This window comes from Ixodes scapularis, unplaced genomic scaffold (assembly GCF_016920785.2).
Source record: "Ixodes scapularis isolate PalLabHiFi unplaced genomic scaffold, ASM1692078v2 PGA_scaffold0__279_contigs__length_252992795, whole genome shotgun sequence".
NCBI classification, from domain to species: Eukaryota; Metazoa; Arthropoda; class Arachnida; order Ixodida; family Ixodidae; genus Ixodes; species Ixodes scapularis.
This window is the reverse complement of record NW_024609835.1, coordinates 90,848,131-90,853,834: the sequence shown is the minus strand read 5'-3', so window position 1 is coordinate 90,853,834 and position 5,704 is coordinate 90,848,131.

Below are 5,704 nucleotides of genomic sequence, written 5' to 3'. Positions count from 1 at the left end.
GTCTTTTCTGCTGCATTGATTGCGCAGCCATAGTTCAACTCTTCGACATGTTCTTGGAGCAGTTGCTGAGCCTTCTCCAAAGGTAAATATGTTCAAGTCTTCCTCTCCGAGAACCTTCAGGTGAAGTTTCTCCGCGATGTCCTTTCTAACAAAAGTGCGTTGACTTCCACCGTCAATCAGGAGCCGAACGAACGCACGGTCTCTTTCTCCTTCGGCCCACGCTTTTGCTGTTTGTAAAAGCACTTGGCAAAGCCCTCTGTTTTTCTTATCAGTTGCCTTTAGAGAGGACTGGAGCACATTTCCGGTAGGAACTGCTTTGTTACTTCTTATTAAGGGCTTGTTCAGAGTTTGCTTTTCCAATGCATTGTAATTCGGGTCGCACATCGTTGTTGCATGTCTTCTGGAACAATTATCACACTTTAGCCACCTTGCGCTTTTGCAATTCTTCGCACAATGGTTAGGTTTAGTGCATCGAAAGCAACGATTGTTCCCTTTCAGGACTTCTTTTTTTCGGTCCAGGGGCATGTGCACCGAACAGTTGGCAGTTATATGGTCAGCTGATCCGCAGAACAGACACTGGTTTTCGTTGGTTTTCGTTCCTGTCGCGAACATAGCTGTCGAAGGTGGATATCGTCTAGGTCGTTCGTTCCTCCCAGTTGAAGAACTGGCCATACTGGCCGTTGGTTGGTCCCTTTGGTTTCCATGCTGAGTCCGCTCTCGACTTTCGATTTCGCTTTTCAAGAAGTTCAAAAACTGTTTTAGTTCGTTGCCTTCCTTTGTCGCTTCCAGTGTTGTTTTTCAATGATATTCTAGTTCGAGGTCTGATGGTACAGCCTTTCGCAGGACTGTCAGTAGGAGTGTCCCGTAGGTACTTGAAGAGACACCAAGCGCCTCAAGGCTTCGGACTCCTGTCTCAACTTCGTCATACAACAACCTGAGCTTCTCCACGTTGTGAGAGTTATTGACTGTACTCACTGTCAGTAATCGTGACATGTGTTCTTCTACGATGAGTTCTTTTTTCCCGAATCTTGTTTTCAGGAGGTCCAGTGCAACGGTCTAGTTTTCACCTGTCAGTTGTTACCCTTCAATTGCTGTAGCAGCTTTAGCTGTAAGGTAACTTTTCAGGTATTTAAACTTGTCAATTTCAGACAGAGAGACGTTTTGGTTTATTGTAGCGTCAAACTGGTCCCAGAAACCTTGCCATGACCGTATATCACCCGTAAATTTTGCAATTTCCAGCTTTGGAAGTTTGAGCGTTGCGTGTTCTTGACTGATAGGCCGTGGTAGTCTTGAACTTGCGCCTGGCATTGAGGTGTCCAACGTCATGTTAGTCATTCGTTCGTGCTCTTTTAGTTTCCGTAGGACTTTTGTTTTCGTTGAGCTAATTCTTTCGGTGTAGCCTTCTGCGTTTACCATCTCCTGTTCCAGCGTGTCATCGATGATGGCTCTCTCAATCTGATCGTCGATTTCTTTTAACGCATATTCTTTGAGTCTCAAGATGTTGAGCCTTTCTTCCAGCTCCCCGATGGACGTTGGTTCCATGCCTAGAAGAGTGACGATTTCGGAAATGATTCTGGTCGTCGCCGATCGAATCACGGTTCTTCTTCTTTTAAGTTGTTCGATGGCGGCTGGCGTTAGTTGATCCATTTTCGTTGAGGTAAGTCCACTCGGGTGATCGTTGGGTTTTACGATGGATGTTCCAAGCCTTTTTTTTTGCCTTTCCTTGACTCAGCTACTCCCGGGATTCGGCACCAAATTTATTTTACGTTTCTTCGTTAAGAGGATTAAATGTAGCGAGTTCGTTAAGAAGGAAGGGTTTATGTACAATATTTACATGTTCGTTCCAGCTGCTGCCGGAGTCACCATCGATTTCTCCGTTCTCGTCGTCGTCGTCTATATCTTTTTCGTTACATCTTCTTCTTCTTTTTGCAATAATTATTCAACAGGGGCTTTATCTCTCACCGATAACGAGTGCCACGGCTGGCGCTGCAGGGTAAAGTAGAACTATCGCTCTCACCGACGGAGTGAGGCATACGGCAGGCCGCTCCCAAGAGGAGTTTTAACCGAGTCGCCGTGCTTAGCGTCTCTCGTTTTGTCCTTGTCTCGTGCGCTAAAAACTCAAGATAAATATTGTCGCACTATTCTTAAAAAACATGGTGTGATTGCAAAAATAATTTCTGAAGTTGATAAAAATACAATTAAATTTGAAAACATGGTGGAATCGCAGCCACCGGATTCCATTTCACGGCGTCAATTTCAATTAGGCATACCGATGCACAGTGAAACGCGCGCAGAAAACAGCCGCGCATTGATGTTCATAATTTATTTAACAAATATTGATGCGTCTTTTAATCAAATAAATAGAGCATCTGGCTACATTTAAGCCCCACTCTACTTGTCCAGCGTCAAAACTTAGTAACTCCTGGATATCACCGGACAATCCCTTTAAGGGTGAAGAGAGTACAGACGCTGTGCAGCAGCTGTGCATGGGTGCTGCCATAAGCCAACCTTTAGTTTTTGTTACCTTTTACTACAATTACTTCACTTGATCATTACCACAGCAGGGCAGGTTATTGCCCTTTTAGGTTCTGCTGTCTTTCTCCACAGCACTGACCTTTGGGGAGGCTTGTCAACGCCCGCTTTAGTTACTTGGCAGCTGGGAAAGACAACTGAAGGTCATCAATGGCTGCTCTAATTTGGCGCGTGTGTAAAGCGTCTATACCCACTAATCCTTCGAAACCAGAGCTCGGTGTCCTGACGTCCCCGCTCACTCTCGTCTCGTCCTCTTTCTGAGTCTCTCCGCTCATTGCAACGCCTGTTTCGTGGGACACTTCAGAAGTTCTCCTACTATTCATAATAAAAGCTTGGTCTGCTGGACAAGTTGGTAATACACCGATCTCACCAAGCGTTCCAAGCATGCGTGACGCCGCCATAACTGTAGTTCGTAGGAGGCAGACACCAGTTCACGAGGCAGCTCATGCCGCCTCGTGCTCTGCTCGCGCAGACCTCCAGCAGGGTTGTCGCGCGTTCAGAGAGACTACAGCTCCCACGATGCATTGCGGCAGCGGTGGCGTACTCAGACTAGCCGGTGAGATCGGTCTATTGGCATTCATATTAAAAACAGCGCAAAACAGACAAGAAAAAAGAAGAAGCACAAGATTGAAAAGTGCGCTATGGTTTCTAAAATGTGTCTAAAATGAGGAAACCTACTTACAGCAAGAAACACGTCACAGTGCATGTGCCTTGTGCCACTTAGGTGGTTTACAGGATTTCTTTCACTTCTGGTCGTGTTTACATATGCCACACGGGACGTTGCTTAAATGATAGACTTCGAGAACATGCGGCATCTCTTGGCAACAATAGACCCTTTCCGAAATTCAGTGCCATCTGGTGGTTCATAAAGCAGTTTAGGTTTTGCCATATCAATGGCGGAGATGAACATGTATCGGCACCGCCACTTTCGCATGTCAACGGCACGCGAGGAATTGTTCAGTGTGAGTTCTTTCTCGATCACTTGCAGTTCGATGGTGACCAAGAACCTGCATTCAGAACAAAGCTCTAACCCACTCAGATGCCTCGAGAAAATTCTATACACCGAAGGGCTTTAAAGCCAATTGTGTTCTGAGTTATTAGAAATAATCTGAGTTATTAGAAATAAACGCTTACGTAGCTCTTCCGTTCCATTCCTGCGTCGCGTCGTGCTGACCCCCCAATATACAGGCCTCGCATCATCCGCTTAGGAGCATCTTCAACGTCTTCCTTTATCAGTCACTAGAAGGCCGCCATTGGTATGGCACAGATGCCGTTCCACAGATGATGATAGTGATCAAAGTGGCCAGACTAAATTTCGGAAAGGGTCTATTACGGTTCTCGATCGCTTCCCGGGGCATTGCAAAACTCGGGGTGGTTCCCCCATGCTGGACGGTGCACACGTGGAGGGACGTAACAAAGGAAGGTTAGAAAGAGAAATGCCGGAGGTAGCAAAAATACATCCTTGCGACAAACACGTTCGCATTAGCGTTGCATCGGTGTATATGCAACCCAAAGATTACAGCTTCATTAACATTATCTAGCTTGTAAATACCAGTGTTGCGGAGTTGCCACTCCGGAGTTGGAATGATTTCGTAATCATTCCGCATTTTCACGACCCGGGAATGGAATGGTGGCAACGTTGAGGGGAACGGAATGGGAATGGAATTAGGTGCGTTTTGCCCGGATTGGAATGGGAATAAAGTAAGCACGGTTCTTCCTTTCTTTTTTTTTTATTTTAGTGTTTATGGTGAGCTAAACCAAGCCAGTCAGCGAGTAAGTTGCTCAGAAATAAAATGAGCGGAAAACTGCTAGCCCGCTTGGAGCCCTAACTAGGGTGACCACCCGTCCCGCAACTCGCGGGACTGTCCCGCATTGAGGGCTCGTGTCCTGCGTCCCGTAAGAAATACCAAAATCTTGAAAATGTCCCGCGTTTCACACTGCTGTAAACTTCACAATGCAACTCATGGCGCTGTTGAACAACGGGGCACGGGGAAGTGCGGAGGTCGCTGGCAATCGTGCGAATCGCGATGGAACAGCATTTTCGATCCGAGCATTGCGGGAAGCGGCCGTCGTTCTCGCATTAGAACTGACGCGCATGAGCCGTTGTGACTCTCTTCCCTTGGTGGCAATAGGTGACATTCACTTGACGTCACTCACTAGGTTCGCTGGCATCGGCCACTGCGGTTGACATCTTCGAGGTCTCTTTCTATCGCACGTAGGTGTCGGGTGTCGTCTGGCCGGACCTTTCAGCGTCGTTTAGCAGCATTTTACAACTCTAAAGGGTCTTTTAGACCAAAACTAGGGGTTATTCTTATACTTTGGTGCTTTTGAAGTGCCATAGGAATATTTTTGTGAGTGTTTTAGTTTGTTTTTGTCGCTATCCCGCGGACCACCCGAGGGAGAGAGCAATGGGGCCGCGGTTCACCGCTGCCGCATTGCTCCCTCGGCTTCAGGCAGCGCTCCGTGTCGCGCGCCGTGCCCGTGGCGGTAGCTCTTGCAAGAACTGATTTTTCTACTTTGGTGCTTTTGTAGCACGGTGTGATTACTCTTTGTTTTGTTTTGCTAGTTTCTTTATTGTTTTTCTCTAGAGGATTTTCTGCGCTACGGCCGTGTAACCGTGTTGCTCCATCGCCTCTGTGTCGTACGTCGTGCCTTCGGTGTTCGTTCCTGTGCAGAAACATACCGCGCGGCTCACCGAGTGCGCAGCTTATGAAAAATGCGGCGCCTTTTTCATTGCCTCGCGCGATTTAAAAACCGCATGTACGAGATTTGGCGAGCGGCGAGACAAGCGACGGCGACCCGCTTCGCTGCCGCTCGGTCACTCGCGCGACGAGGCAAACCGCATGAAAGCGACGGGAGCAAACGACCAAGGCGATGGGGGGCGCTGCGGTCGTCGGAGTGAGCGGACGTGCTTCACATCGGCTCCCGCTTTGACGAGCCTTAATAAGCGTCTGTGGGCATTGGCATACATTGACCGCCCACAGATGAAAAAGAAGAAAGGGACAAGGAAGGAGCTCGGGACACGAGAGATCAACGGGCTCTCAAGCGCGCGCTCGACCGTTCCGGCAAGCAGTGAACATCACCGACCCGTTTATCCTTGTAAATAATGTACATAAATATGTAGTGCCAAGACTTTGGTTCCTACATATTTGGTGACCCGGTTACTCCACCA